The following is a 16570-nucleotide window of genomic DNA, read 5'->3' as shown; positions in this document are numbered from 1 at the left end:
CTGCCTCCATTACGAAGGTTGATCCACAGACCTTGAATTTATGGAGTTCGTAGACTACCTGGAACCAATGACAACAACAAGAATTACCTGGAATACAAACAGATACCAAGTAGGGGTCACACAACTTGTTTATTCTTCAATCACTGCCTCCGTTACTGAGGTTGATCCACAGATCTTGACTCTATGGAGTTCGTAGACTATCTGGAGCCCACGTCGACAACAAGAACTACTTAGAATACAAACATATACCAAGAAGAAGTCACACAACTTGTTTATTCTTCGTTAACTGCCTCCATTACGGAGATTGATGCCAAGACCTTGACTGTATGGAGCTCGTAGACTACCTGGAATCAATGACAGCAACAAGAACTTGCAAACATGTTTTAAGAAAAGGTCATTGGATGACCCGGAACATATTCTGTGAAAGCATTATATGCTAAGCACCATAAAGACCATGTACCGTTTTTGAATTTACACGATAGACCTTTGGTTACGTTAGCCATAAGATCTTATTCCAGGGATTTCTTGGATGACTGAGGCCTTATTCCAGGGATTTTTGAAGAATATATACTGTGAACACCGACTATTCTAAGAAGCGCAATGAGCATGTAATATATTTGAAACTGGTTGATAGTCCTTCGGTTACGTGTGTAGACTCTTAAGCCTGACTTCACAGATTTCTTGTATAACCATGGATAAAAGCTGTAAACCTTGACTATGGGCAAAAAGTATATGAGTTTCTGTTTCCAAAACTGTCATAATTATCCAAATCGGTTGAAAATTGTTGAAGTTATGAGAATATCAATTTAGTGGAACACGGGTACCCTGTCGGCCATCCACGTGGTAAAAAAATCAGATGCCCCTCCCCACGTCCCTCCTCACTGTATCAACGTGATTTTCTCACAGATGTCACCGAGTTTCAGCTTTCAGCTATAAAAATTCATTGAAATATCACCACTTGAATTTGAAAAAGGAACACGGGTACCCCGTCGGCCGCATAAGGGTTAAAACGTGTTCAAATAGGGGCCGTACACTTATTACGTAAGCAATTTTTTAGGGTTTTTCGACCCCCCTCCCCCCATGTAAGATTTTTTCCATACAAAAGATTTTTTATTTATATGGCGCGTAAGATATTGACAGACCCCCCCTCCCCCCATAAGTGCTTACGTAATATGTGTACGGCCCCATATCAGATAATTTATCAATTTGTAGTTTCAACCGAATATTGACTGTTCAGAGCCGACTATGAATGTGTCTGCAAGTGAGCTGACATGTGAAGAAAAATGGACTTCACCAAAACAATTCGATTATTTTACACTCTGGATATAGCCTTCAATCTATTGGTGAGCGTCGAACTTCGGACACCGGCGTATACATGTTCGATGGAATTCAACACCCCACATATTTTGCAGTACGGAATGGACTACCATCGAAGTTATGCGAAAACGGGTGTAGCGACGATTATCTATCCAAGGTTGTGTGAGCTGACAAAGTGACAACCTATTTCGGCGACCTTCTCTGCGGGAGTTACTAAGCGATCCTTCGAACCATTGTTGTCTAATGGAATCAATGGTGCAATGAGCCGAGGCTTGAATTTAAGAATATTGGCCATTTTCCAGATCGGCTTAGCACAGTCTGGAAGAGCGCGGATCTTTTTGGAGAAATCGCTTTTCCTGAGGTGCACATTCTGGCCTGGATGATTTTTGTCAAGCAATTACAACGTGTCTTAAGCAACGTACACACCAGTCAAGCAGTTTGACGAACATTGACTCCGCCCCAAGAAAACGCTTCGGTTGCTGCTTTGTTTGAACGTGTGTGAAGTTGTTCGAACAACTATTTGACAGTTGGCGGCTCGGTTGGAAAAAAATAAAACGGTTTGATTTTGGTCGGGTTTGAGTTTTCGGGGGTGATGTCAAGGTTCGCCGAACATGTTCGAGCATTTGTAGTGAAGTTGCACAAACCCCCATATATTTTTTGATGGTTGGTGCTCAGGTTATCGCTTCGGTCGTTCGTGTGTGATATTGTTGGTCGAATAAATTGATTGATCGTGCCGCTGTTGGTAAAACTCGATGGATGTTTGAATAAACGAGAGGTGAAGTACCTTGCTTACCTGACGAGCTGTTGGTACACCTGTGTTCAGAATAATAGCAGCGGAAGCCGTTTTTCATACAAAATGATCAACTTTGACATGCTGTAACTTTGTACCCCGATGACCGATTGAGCTGAAATTGATGAAATTTACACATACTACGTATCATACTAAAATATGATGAAATTTACACATACTACGTATCATTTTTTTCGAATGACGCGTTCAAAAATTACGCACTAGGTCAATTTGTTCAAAATAATACCAGTTTTTGTTTTTGAAATATCTGGAAAACACATAATTGGAATGCAGGTGCTGCGAGACACTAAGTAAATAATTTAAAAATTATAAATTGTTGAATTTGACATTTGAATTGACCAATATATCAAAAATGAAAACTGCTATTTTTTTTAACAATTTGACCTAGTGCGTAATTTTTTAACGCGTCATTCGAAAAAAATGATACGTAGTATGTGTAAATTGCATCATATTTGTAGTTCACTGCCAAAATTTCAGCTCAATCGCTCATCGGAGTACAAAGATACAGTTTGTCAAAGTTGACCATTTGGTATGAAAAACGGCTTCCGCTGCTATTATTCTGAACACAGGTGTACATGCTGCTCCTGGGCCACCGAAATCGTCTGTTCAATGTAGCGCAGCTGTTGGAATCGACGACTTGCTGCAACCGTTCCAGTTTGCTCGGTGGTAATTTCGCTGGGACTGACGATGGCGATTGATCAAGAAGTCCGACGCAGCTGCCGCTGCCAGTCGCTTGTGCGGCTGTAACGGTGAAAGGATTGAAAGCGCTCGTCGGCCGTTCCAGGAACTCCGCCCGCTTTGGATAGCCCCTGGTTGTACCCCCATGTTTGTCGGCAAAGTTGGCGCACTAGGGATCAGCCACCTCCATTTTGTCGCACTCGTCGGTCGGATGAGTTTCGCCACACTTCATGCGGCAGTTCCTGGTACCGTGCCCAAAGTTGAAGCAGCTGGTGCACTGCGTGACGTCTCGGTGAACAAGCCGATATTGCTCCCAGTCAACGACGGTGTTATTTATAAGGCCGACCAGCTTCAAGTCCTTTCAGGTGGTGGAATCGTTCTCCAGATGGATCAGGTAAATCTGTTTGCGATATCTCCTCGCCTTGTCGTGACGAGCGATTTTGTGTACAGCCACTGGCTTCAGGCCGCAACTTTCGAGTTCTGCTTAGAGCCCCTGTTCCTTCATGTCGTGGAGTCCTTGCAGCAAAGCCTTGAGCGGTTGTGTGAGTGTAGTACTAACACTTGTGGACCTCGAAGAACTCTACGACAGATTGATGATGGTCCTTGTTTGCCGACATCACTTTCACGTGCCCGCTGCAGAGCTGAAAATTACATTTCAGCTGACAAATTTTCGGGTACAAATTCGGCGGATCGCCCTTCACAAAAACCTTCAGCTATGGTTGCACCTGCGGTAGCTGCGATTACGTTTCTTCGGCGGATTGCCGGCATCGTCGAATATAGGTTGCTCTGCAAAAGCTGCTTGGAGAGGAACTGGAATGTTCGTCCGTCGAGATGCTCCCATCGTTATCCCTATTCCCTGCACATCTCTGCTTGCGGCACGAAGCCTTTGGGGGATGCGTTGAGCATTTGATGGTGTGTTTCTTGAGCACAGCACAGCTGTTCCACCTCTTCGCATTCCGCGAAAATCGGACATAGAAGTATCATCGTGCTATGATTTACAAATGCAAAAATGGTAACTTGGTTTAGATACCTCGCTGTGGAAGTGCTAAGAGAACACTAAGCAGCAAGGCGGAAATGTCCCAGTGGGGAATGTAATCTCAATAAGAAGAGGAAGAAGAAGAAGCCCCGTGAAAATGGTTCTTGATAGTAATCTGAGGGACACAGGAAGGCGAGGAGCGCAGCCAGCAAGGTGATTTAATCAGGTGGAAGACGATAAGTTGACCCTCTGATGACTGCGTGACTGGCGACGTTTAGTCAAGGACCGAGTTGAATGGACATGACTTCTATGTACTGCAGATGCCAGTTAGGTCTAAGTCTAAATAAATAAATAACAATAATACACTGACATGTAGATACAAGTAGTTTAAATTTAGAGTGACCATATGATTTTTTTTCCAAAGGAGGACAATTCACCGAATCGTAGCGAATAAGGAGGACATTTGGCTGAATAAAGGTCACCTTACATCTCGGGAAAATTTTCCGCCGGATTTTGGTCCCACCTAAGTCTATTGAAAGAAGTTTTCGTTAGTTGAGGCAAATACAACATTTTCTTCTACTTTATTAACATAACAGATTACTTTATTAGCTCCAGATGGAAAGCTTCCGACTCTCATTATAGTCTACATAAAGCACTTTCTAATTTTAAACTACCAGCACAATCTTTTTAATGAAAAGATTTAGGCTTCAAGTAATTTTAAAACCAGTAGTGAACAAATGTTGAATATAATAATGCTGGTATTTTCAACGACAGAATTCTAACAAAAACAGTTTATTGTTTATAATTATGATTTTTTTATTGCTCTAATAGATAACTTAACGAACATAAGGTTCTATTAGAATCGAACACAAGATGCGTTCGTGAAATCCATTGAGAATCACAATTTAAGGCGTACGAATTAGAATGATACCGACCACAAAGTTCTCAATTTAGACTAACAAAACACAAAACTGTTCAAATTAATTTAAGGTATTTATATTATTATGGCAGTGACGGGAAATATCCTATCGATGTCATGGGACTAATTTATTAATAACTTTTTACAAGTTTTATATAAAGTTTTATATAGTGCCGAAATAGTGTCAAATGACATTGCCATCTCCATGCCATCCCATGACTTTTTTATTCGTTATCATGCCTCACGCTTTATATTTAAAACAATGATCTGTGCAGCAAAGTTGTAAGATCTTTGAAGCATTACATGTTAATTAAAAAAATCCGAAATGCAAACAACTTTTGAAAAAAAAGCTATTAGGAAATTAGTAATAACAATCCCATGACATTTTTTTTATAATTCCCATCACTGGCTCTTTGCCTTATATATTCAAGAAACGTATGTAGGGGAAACTGGACACACATGATCCCCACTTTTATTTCGGATGTTTCTCGATGTAGAATGTTGAGTCCTGATAGAATCAAGTTTCAAAGTGCTCGCGTTTTAATTCACCACTCGATCCGGAAGCAACGCACAACTGTCATTTTTTTTTCACGCATGCTGCGACGCAGCAAAGCTCAATCAACAAAAATGACAGTTGTCCGCCGCCTCCGTATCGAGTAGTGTGCCCCCGAAAACGCGAGCACTTTGAAACATGGATTCTGTCAGGAGTGACCTTAAATCTTTACGATTTAAGATGGACTTGATGAACAATTTATTTAGTTATTCAAAAACATCATTAGAAGAAATTAGTTTTTCGTGAAAGTTATCCAAAAATCGATTTTTCTAAAAGATAGAAAATTTGACATTTTCAAAACTTGCGGGAGACTTGATCCCCATATCGGAGGGAATTGATCCCTTTATGTGCTGAGCATATTTGAACCGTTTGTTTGAGAAACTGCATATGTAACATTTTTGGCCAAAATGAGATTTTTATTTATTCTGAATCCTCGTTCAAAAATACGTATTCTGGCAAAAAATACGAAAAAAAAATTTGTTCAGGAATGTATGTTTTTTTTTCGTTTGTTTGAGAAACTACATATGTCCACGTACTTTGAAGAGCAATTGTGCAGTACTGCTTACATTTTTTCCACTGCCCCAGGGTGTTGAGTTTTGTCTAAAACTATTGATCTGTATCGAAGAAATCGAAATATTGGGTGCAAATTTGTTCAAAAACAGTTGTTTATTGTTCTCTCGGAATAATGTAAAATGGACTTATGCAGTTTCTCAAACAAATGATTCATTTAGGTTCTTTCATGTTTGATGAAAGGCTAAATTGATTTATTTTCAAATCCGAACAATTCTTTATAGTCTAACGTAAAAACAGTCGTGCATGAATTAAAAATATTGTTGGTATTAGGTAAGGCAAGTATTTTGATTCCCGAATAGAGTAACAGTGACAATTATCAATAAAGTTGACATGCTGATGATTATTTATGCAATCAATCCACTCCACTGAAAGGCAGAGGTCATATTACGACAACCATGATGTTTCCAAAACGATCTCTCTGTGTGGCTGATAAAGTTATGATACCAAAACTGGATGATCAAAACATAAATATTAAATAAATATTTGTTGTTTTTAAATCTAATTATCTTGCTTCTTATTTTAAAAATTACACGCACTTCAAAACTCATGGCCAGTGGTAAATATCCCAAAGTGCCTATTTTGAAACCAACAAAAAAGGTCTGTGATGCATCGCGGTCTACTACCAACTACTACCAATACCACGACCATAATCATACCAAGCTGGTGATTTCATACATCACTGTGGTACTGGCACGCATGCTTGAAACATTATATTTACGTTTATGATATTAGTACATAAATGCGATTTCTTTTAAAATATTGAATAGAAGCGGTAGGATTAGTCTATTGTTAAACATTCTTTATGAAGACAGACAGGAAGACCTGCGATAAAATACGATGAAATAGTGATTCTAAATAAACTTACCCCATTTAAAAGAGAAAGTACAATTGAATAGTAGATCTAACAGTACTGATTTTACACCCGGTGATTTCTTGAGTATTTTCAAAACTTCATTTAATCTTAGATTGAACAATATGTTAATTAATTTCCTTGCATTTAATAAAATGAATCAATGTTAAATATGTTCACCTACACTTTGTTCTAGGTAATTAGACAAGGCTATTATAAAAAAAAAATACGCGTGTGCTTGAATGATAAAATTGAAGGAAGTAAATAAATTTATTTAAAGTTATAAACCAGAAAAGAATTATTACAGATCAATAAGTTGCATGCCATACAATAATATGCAAATGCAATGGAATACAACAAACGCCTTAATATATGCAATTTCGGGATCAAGTGTGTCCAAACTGTGGGGGATCAAGTGTGTCCAGTCCATGTTGAGTATTTATCTTGGTTTATTTCTCCATTCAATGTGAAATGAGCAATAATCAATTTAATGAGCTTATTCAATTCTGCAATAATAATACTACGTCCAGTAAAAATTTGACAAGTTTTGATTTAATATATAATAAGTTATTAAACTTTTTACTTTTGCAGAAAAAAAGAATTGAGAACTCTAAAATAATAAAACCTTTAGAAACCCATACCCATATACATAAAGGAATACATAAAGGAACTAACATCAAATGTTACTCAGATTCAATTATCTGTCTACCGGATCTGTTTACACATATCAGTGGTATAAAAATGTTATTAGGTTTCGAGATAACAGGGGGGGATCACGTGTCCCCGGGGATCACGTGTGTCCAGTTTCCCCTACTGTTCAATGCGTTTGAAAGGCAATTTGAAAAATTTGAGAAGCGTTTGCATTATTTTTTACGAATCTATTTCTCACAATTCTGATTCTTCTGATATTTTTGACATCTGTAGGGGACCAGGGGGGCGTTATGAACACCCGGGGCAGATTGGACACCCCCAATATTTTTGTTAATTCAATCATTTTTCTACTTTCAATGCAGCGAACTCTATAATTCTTTCATAAACAACTAATTTATAACGTAGAAGTCTTTGTTTCATCTTCTTAGCGCATAAATCTGACAAAAAAGTAAGAATGTCTTCCAAATGATTAAAAATTATAAGTTTCACCTCCCATAAAATAAGCTTTACTTTACCATAGAAGATGATTTCTCAATTATTGGTCATCCCATAGCAAAATTCTGTTATTTATAGTGCTCTGGCATGCATTTTTGACAAGTTTTCTTGTTTTTTTTTTCAAAATTTCCAACAGTTTTTAAATATGTTCAAACTGAACACTCTATTTGGGGGTAGGACTTCATACAAAAAGTTCGACATACATGTATGAGGCCGGTTGAAAGTGGCAAATTTTTGCGTTACTTAATCAATCTTCTTCTATTCACCATGGAATTACAATAGAAAACGACCATATATGACCTCGCTTAAGAAGAGGGAAATCGATTTTCGGATGTTGATGATCCAAACACAATTTTAGGTGTCTCATACAAAAACATGACAGGAAGATGAACATTTGGTATTATTTTTTTGGACGATCCATAAAATAGGTTACGATGGCATATAATCACGAGTAAGATAATTTTCTCATATTTTATAAGGGTGTCCATACTGCCCCATTCCCCAGTCTGCCCCGCTACCTTCCCGAGAGTAGTGAAAAATTAACTATTACAAAATCGTCCTATTTGATTAAAATCGCCTTATTTTCAATCCGATTTACAACAGAACTGGTAGTTAACGAGTAATAGCATAGATATAATAATCAAGATGTTGGGGTCAGAACAAATTAGTACTCATTTTATGGTTCCATGTACTAAGATTTCGGTACCCAGTAAAACAAAGCAACGCTTCAACATAAATTCGAATAGTTGTAGTTTTCACTAGGTAGGCAGGTATTTTTACTGTTGTCAAGGTTATCATCCTGACTATTTATTTATTATTTTTATTTTCAATGGTTTGCAGGAGTTACAATATTTTAATTTTCCTTAACTATAATATTTTCAATTGTTTTCAGATTCGTTAGAACTCCTTGAAGGCTTACAAGAAATTACTTTGGAAAATTACGTTTGCATTTTTTTGCATGAATTTTGACCAAACTGTGAATCTATTTAAGGATGAACATGTAATGGCGGCGGCCCGAGGATGCTCAAAAGTTTCAAGGACCGTACGTCCACGCATGTTATCGGCAGAATCATGTATCCCTGATAGCATTCCAATACACACTCGATATAACTCTTCAGCTTCAACATGCAAAATTTCGGTACAGATCAGATTCACCTCCATTCTTGCCTACATCAATGTTGTTCTTATGATCGTGATCAATTCAAGTAATTTTGCTCTAGAATAGTACGATAGATGAATCTGTTTCGTTTCTTTGCGAATAGTTTCGATTTTTGCGTGCATCAGTAGAATCTGCAGCAGGAGCGTCGCAAATGAAAAATCCTTGTTTTTAATCGAATTTGGGGAAACAAAAACTAAATGTTACCAGTGGTAACATTTAGTTATCTTTATTTGATTAATTGAATCGTGAAGGCTTCTTACTTGGTTTTTGTTTCCAAACGGTAAAATTAAATTTATACGGTGGGTCGTCAAAATGCAAACCAGGTGATTGAGCGACCTCTAATAGCCTATTCATGGCTATTTATGACTTTGTTAAATGAGAGGGTATCCAATTATTACGAGGTGTTCAGACTGCAGCAAGATAATATATCTTGACGTTTCCATGTTTCCTCATTTGCACGCTAATACAGGGTTGAATTCAAGGAGAGTTTTAAAATTTAATTTGCGAAATCAAGCATTTGTGTGGCGACAATCGAACATTTTTTTCTGCACAAAGTTTCTACGAAAAAAAATATAAAAAAAAATATGAAAAGGGATTTTCGAAGAATATTTTAAGCTCTCATTAAGGATAATGAGCGAAGCTACATTCATTAGTTGGGTGCGCCGTTCTTCGGGGAATCAGACTATTCCTCAATTTATTTTTAAGTTTAAAAAGTATTTTGATTCTGTACTTTGATCGAACGGAGATTTGATAGAAAAATTTAGATACTTTTGGGAATTCTCACAAATAAATAAAAAAAGGACGATTGGACCAATTTTCAAGAAATATTATCGAACTAAAATGTATTTCCACCAGTATCTCCATGTATGAAGGGCAACACAGCAATTTAAGTTTTTTTTTTCAAAATGGAAACTGAACCATTGCGTTCTACTCGACAATCAATGATACAGCTTCTAACAAAATCGAATCGTGTGAATGTGATATAATTTAAACTGGATTTTGGATGAATTAATGCATTACCAATCCATGTTTTATTTAAGGCTATTCTACTTTATATATACATCCCATTCAAATCGTACAGTTGTCCCACGTGAAAAATGTTGAAATTTAAAGTATATTAAGCCATTCAAGGAGCAGAATTGAAACAATTTATGAAATCATGTTTATTCATCAAATATATTCGTTTTACAACCATTCCTACGTTTTAAATTGTCTTCCGCATTGGCCCTTGAACTTTGAAAATTTATTCCATTTGTTCTATTAAATCTAGGTTTAAGTTAAATACTTTATGTTAATTCTAGAGAGCATCTGTTTTTTAAACAATTCATGTTGAATAAGTGGAGAATAAATAATTATCATCATTATTTTTCATCATATAAAATGCTTTCCACAAAACCATCACAATCCGAGTTATTCTTCAGCGCTCAGAAGATTTCCATCTAACATGCATTCGACCCTGCTGCGACAGAAAGAGCATGACTGTCAACTACAAAACGAAATGAAAACAGAGAGAATTTTCTCTCTGGCAAAGAGAGCGTGACGCTTGTCAGTTTTGTTTTGTTGAATTTCTCCCTGCATTCCAGTTAGAACGAAAGCTCTCTCGTAATAATTGTTCGTAATAAATTTTTTATGCCTCTTTTTAGCGGGTATCTTTTGACAGCGCAAAATGTATGGAATATTACGTAAATAATGACATCATAAAGCGTATTTACCCTGAAACGCCAATTATTATGTCATTAATGGCGTAATCTAAATAGGCTATCAGTATGAAAATAGGGAAGATAAAACACGCGCTTCCGTGAGGGATGAGTACTCAAGCCTGAGGCGGTGGGACAGAAGCCTAAGCGTTTGGTCGACAGGGTTCTTGTGGGAGAGTTAAAGACAGAGGTGCCAAGTGTTTTTTTTGCGTATATTTATATCTGCAGTTTCTCGAGAAAGGACGCGGCTCTGACCTATCTGTCAAAGGTCGCTACGGCCACCTGCCAATGGCATCCTGCTCGATCGCCCATTCGTACCCTGGATTCTAGTTCGGCTCAATTCGTTGGGAGCCGGCTACGTTATCGTTTGACCGCAACATCGCTCGGCCACTTGTCGGAAGCTGTTGCTTGTACGACATTCCAGCTGCCTTATCAATTTAGGGTCTCACCACCCTTCGGCCACGAGACGGCTGCGTTCCCGTTTGGCCTCCCGCGGGTGACTTTGACGACCGAATGCTCGTGGCACCCGACCGTCGCATTATCGTCCAGCGACTAACCGACCATCTTATCGACCAAGCACCTGTTGGTAATTGTTACTGTTTGAATAAAACTCTCAGTTGAAATAAAATTTCACAGTTACCTATATTCACGCTTCCGATAGCCTTCCCGCACCAAAGACCCTGAGCAAAAAGAGGCCTTCTGCAATCTGCGCCCACCCTAGACGGCTGCCATGTCTACAGCAGTAGCTAGGGGTCTATGCCAGTTCCCTTCCGGGACTGAGCGGTTCCGGGGCCATAAAATTAGAGTCATACTGTTATTGGTAAAAGGGATATGGCTTGCGATGCGGGTTTAGAGATTCACTTTTCTAAAAAAAAGTTCAAATATAATAAGTTCTACTTTTTACAATCATGTTCATCAGAACACTTACAGTTTTCTAATGGCTTTAAATAGGTAAAACTTCACTATAAAGTAGTATTTTTTTCACAATAGTAATTAACTGCAAACAGTTGCAGCTTCCATTTTTGTATATTGTTTTTGTTTGAAGAAAAAACAACCTACGAAAATGTTGCTATGACAGCATCAGTGCTAAAACTTGTTCTAAGGGTCCATCAATAGATTACGTACTGCAGCGACGCTTTTATTGTTGGGTACCGAAGACCGTTCATAGCTTACTAAACAGGAACCACGAAAAAATCTCCAGTTTCATATTGATTGTTGGTAATAGTATCATGTATTTGCTAAAAATCCGAATGATATTCAATTTTAATCACCTATTATTGATTAAAACCTTAGGGTGTCCATATTGCCCCTTGTTTCCCTATAACTCTATATTTATATTATTTTATTCCAAAACTTAAAGGAAAATAAACCAGAAACGCAAACGTGTGCAACGTTTTGTCACAGAACGGACTTATGTTGTATTATTGTTTGTTGGACTAGAATTTGTTCAGAAATAGTTATTCTGCAACTGTTTTTCTAAAATTTCCAAAAAGGAGGGCATTTTAGCGCATAGAGAGGACATCTGGTTTTCAATGAAAAAGGAGGACATGTCCTCCTTTAGGATACTATATGGTCACCCTAATTTTAAGCAGATTTTTTGTTTAGTGAAAATATTCCAGGAACCATCAATCAAAAGCACCAATTCATTTTTTTGTAGAAATTTGTATACTTTTCCGATGCTCTCAACGAAGCAACAGTTGAGTCATGAGATGTTTCGGTCGACACCAATTTTACAACACATTTTTCATCTCGTTGCAAAAACTTAATGCCGTATATTATTGAGGTACGTCTGTCAGCGAGCAAACAAAAGGCCGACGAATACTCTGCCTACTACGATTACACTTATTTAGATTACACGGAATTCAAGAACTCAGCACACAAGTGACGTGTGGACGGCTTCGATTGCACAAGAAACTTCCCACCATCATCTATGATGCTCTCGAGTGTAGATAAAGATATAAAATATGATTCAAATCAGTCGGGCCCGTTCCCATCTTCCGAGCAGCATATCTAAGCTGTACTAATATTTGCGAAGACGAACGAACGAACGTTCAACTCTGTCGTCACAAGTCCCAACAAAACAATTTCCCCAAATCCCACAATCCCACTGCAGAGACACCTCCGGCATCCCATAACAAGCGACGACATCACATTTGAGACATAGGGATGAAGAGTGGTTGTTTCTGTTTGAAACGAATCAAACGCACGAGAGAGGTAAATAGGTCTCCCGTTGAAAAATATGATCATTTAAGATGTGATTATACATTTTTAAAATGCTGTTGTTTCTACCTTGTTGTTAACTTGTTATTAATTCAAAAACAGGTTATCGTTTGAATTGGTTGATACAATGTTTTTAACTTAAATTAAGCCTAATTAATACTAAGTTCAAAGTGTTGATCATAAAAACAATAGAAAATTGCAATGATTTTCGTCTACAAATGGAAATCATTTTATTGGAATTTTGTTTCCGTGACTAAGAAATAGAAATTCTATGAAATCTCTTGGTTCTAGATCAAGGAGGCAACTTCAGAATCATTTTTAAAATTTGTATTTTGAATTCACTGAAGTGCCTTCTTTATGGTTCTGTAGCAACTAGTCCATATTGGTACGATACACAACATGCTAGCTTGAAACAATGTTTTAAATCTAAAATGAATTTTAAAGACAAGATATACTATGATCTAATATATGTCTTCATAGAATAATCTGATTATTTTATGACATTTTTGTAATGGAAAACAAGGCTACTGTTAGTACCTACTATTGTTCCACTTGACCCCGAAGACTATACTCTAAATAACCATTCCATTGATATCTTCTATTTTGCATATGACTGTAGGTCGTGAACAAAAGCAATATTGTTTTTATTACTCGCGAACAGTCATTGCATTCGTCCTGGTAATTCCGTACAGCAGATGTAGGTATTTGCACCCCAAATCGAAAATATTCGAATAAATTCCATCTGCCCGACGTTCGTCCGTGCGAGGTTTATTATACCTTCATCAGTGTCAAAACAAATATCGTCTGCCGTATCGCTCAGACAGCGGGGCACGACTGTAACCCGGTAATCCGGTTAGGAAGGAAAATTCACATGCATTCGATCGGCAGATAGAGTCGGCGAAGATATTCTGCGCCCCTGTCTGCCGATAAAGGCGAGCGTGAAATTTCCGCAAACGCTCGAGGCTATTCCCAAAAAGATTGTTTTAATGATAAGTGTCTTGTTTACGATAAGTTCAGCTGGGACATGACGCTTCAGTCAAGAGCGCCCTCGTTGGGGCGGGTTGGGATTTGCTGTAGACTGGTTCAGAGTAGTTTTTATTAAACAGATTCGATTGTATAACTAGTCAAACATAGAATGAAAGCTAATGTTCTTCATCATCTTACAGAGGTAAATCTGGGAAACAGGGGCTCAGCAACTATCGAATGATTTCCACGAATCATTCTAATATGGTAAACCAACAATTTTATGTACGCTTCAGGATCCTCTTTTCGTTTTCATATGCGTATAATTGGGTACATCTGTGCCACAACAAATCGTACCTCAACAAATATTCAAATGAAAACAGACACGTTCGAAAGCCGTTGTTCCTTGGTGAAAAGTTTCGTTCAGGTCTGATTTTGATGACATTATTTGCCGCCTTCTTATCGTGACGGTGTGAATGAGCTGATACGAATAGTAATTGGTTCTGCCCTTTCTTGGAGTCTCATTTTAGCACCAGTTATATTGATTGCCTCAATAGTCGGCTCACCGTTTGGACAAATATCATATTCATGATACCATGGAATTGTTTGCACAGCGAAGACCGATATGTACGTGTTGACAAAGTTTTTATGACATTATTGCGGGTTGAGACAGATCGTGGAGGAGCCTTTCCGGTAATTAATTGATGGTATAAAAACAGAAGCAACGAGATAATATCTCCCGATGACATGTGATTGGCTTTACGACCGGTTTTCAATGGGAATTAATCGGCGTTGTTGGGCAGAATGGATTAAATGAACTGCGAATGGCACGTTGTCAATCATAGAATGGGAGTTATAAACTGACAACAATAAATGGAAAATTATCAAATGATGTTATTGATCAATTTGTAGCTTGATTGTTTGTTGCCGTATGCTGAAAGAAATTAATAGCAGCGAGGCTGAATGTTTCCAAGAATCATTATATCCAAATGTTGTCCCATTCTTTTCGATCATAACTTTTGTGTTATATTCTAAGTTCATGATGATTACGCATGAATTACTAACTATTTTTGTTTGGCAAATATACATACATTATAAATAATAGAACATCAACTTTGAAATTTAAATTCGTTCTTTCAATTTAAGTTTCTAGATTAGAACAATGATCTTCATTTTAGCTCTAAGCAGCATTGGTTTATTTAACCTCCCGGGACTCGCACTGTTGTCAAAAGTACAACACATGAAGTAAAAGTGTGATACCTTTTCAGTCAGTTGACCAATTTGCACCAAACCACCATGCATTTCTCACAAAATTGATTCGTTATCAATTAAGAATGTATCAAAAGTGTGTCGATAGAAGGTTAACTAACTTAAAGGCCCAAGTGCCCGGGAAAAGTGATCAATAATTTTGTATATATAAAAAAAAGTTGGCATTCGTACGACCGCCTATCACTCAAGAATAGATAGCCCAATTTTGTCTAATTCAAATTCGTTTTCTTCTTCTATTTACAAGGAAAGATGTTGTGATAAAACTGGAATACTTTAAAAATTAAAACGCAATCTTTTCGATAGAATGGTTTCTCGAGGGATTCGTCTGAAATATTGTATTAACACTACACGGGCATAACGATTTGTAACGTAAAGTACCGAGGTCGCAAAAAACGTGAAACGAAAACTTTGAGCATCCAGATCTCAGCCGTTTTTGAATCGAATCTCGTGATTTTTCACAAAGCAATCTGTGTAATGTCGAAAATCGGCTACCTTTAGAAATTCATTCAGCATTCCTTTAGGAATTCATTCAGAACTCCTTTAGGAATTCATTCAGAATTCCTTTAGTAATTTATTCAGAATTCCTTTAGGAATTCATTCAGAATTTCTTTAGCAATTCATTCAGAATATCTTTAGGAGTTCATTCTGAGTTCCCCAGGAAGTCATTCTGAAATCTCCCAGGAATTCATACTGAATTTACCTCAGGAATTCATGCTGAATACTTCCAGGAATTCATTCTGATTTCCCCCAAGAATTCATTTCGAATTCCCCAAGGAATTCATTTTGAATTCCCCAAGGAATTCATTTAGAAATTCCCCCAGGAATTCATTTTGAATTCACCCAGGAATTCATTTTTAGTTCACCCAGGAATTCATTTTGAAATCACCCAGGAATTCATTTTTAATTCCCCAAGGAATTAATGTTTTATTCTCCCAGGCATTCATATTGAATTCCCCCAGAAATTCATTTTGAATTCCCCTAGGAATTCAACTCGAATTCCCCCAGGTATTCATTTTGAATTCCCCCAGGAATTCATTTTTGATTCCCCCCAGGAATTCATTTTAAATTTCCCGTAGGAATTCATCCTTAATTCCCTTAGGAAATCATCTTGAATTCCCTTGGAAATTCATTTTGAATTCCCCTAGGAAGTCATTTTGAATTTCTAGAATTCATTTTGAATTTCAGGAATTCATTTTGAATTTCTAGGAATTATTTTGAATTTCTAGGAATTCATTTTGAATTTCTAGGAATTCATTTTGAATTCCCTAGAATTCATTTTGAATTTCTTAGGAATTCATTTTGAATTTCTTAGAATTCATTTTGAATTTCTAGAATTCATTTTTGAATTTCTAGAATTCATTTTGAATTTCTAAGAATTCATTTTGAATTTCTTGAATTCATTTTGAATTTCTTGGAATTCATTTTGAATTTTAGAATTC

The 16570-nt window shown here is 37.2% G+C and overlaps 1 protein-coding gene and 1 long non-coding RNA gene across 2 annotated transcripts in view; one reads left to right on the top strand and one right to left on the bottom strand.

Moving 5' to 3' along the window:
- Positions 1-16570, top strand: part of LOC134205491 (acetylcholine receptor subunit alpha-like) — a 710869-nt gene that overhangs the window by 683629 nt on the left and 10670 nt on the right. The gene's annotated exons all lie outside the window — the stretch shown is intronic.
- Positions 11229-11717, bottom strand: LOC134205492 (uncharacterized). The gene is made up of 3 exons (XR_009978147.1): positions 11608-11717; positions 11320-11544; positions 11229-11259 (listed from the first exon to the last, which is right to left on the bottom strand). It is a non-coding gene; the product is annotated as an uncharacterized LOC134205492 (long non-coding RNA).

This window comes from Armigeres subalbatus, chromosome 1, assembly GCF_024139115.2.
Source record: "Armigeres subalbatus isolate Guangzhou_Male chromosome 1, GZ_Asu_2, whole genome shotgun sequence".
Lineage (NCBI taxonomy): Eukaryota > Metazoa > Arthropoda > Insecta > Diptera > Culicidae > Armigeres > Armigeres subalbatus.
This window is presented reverse-complemented; position numbering and strand designations above follow the sequence as displayed.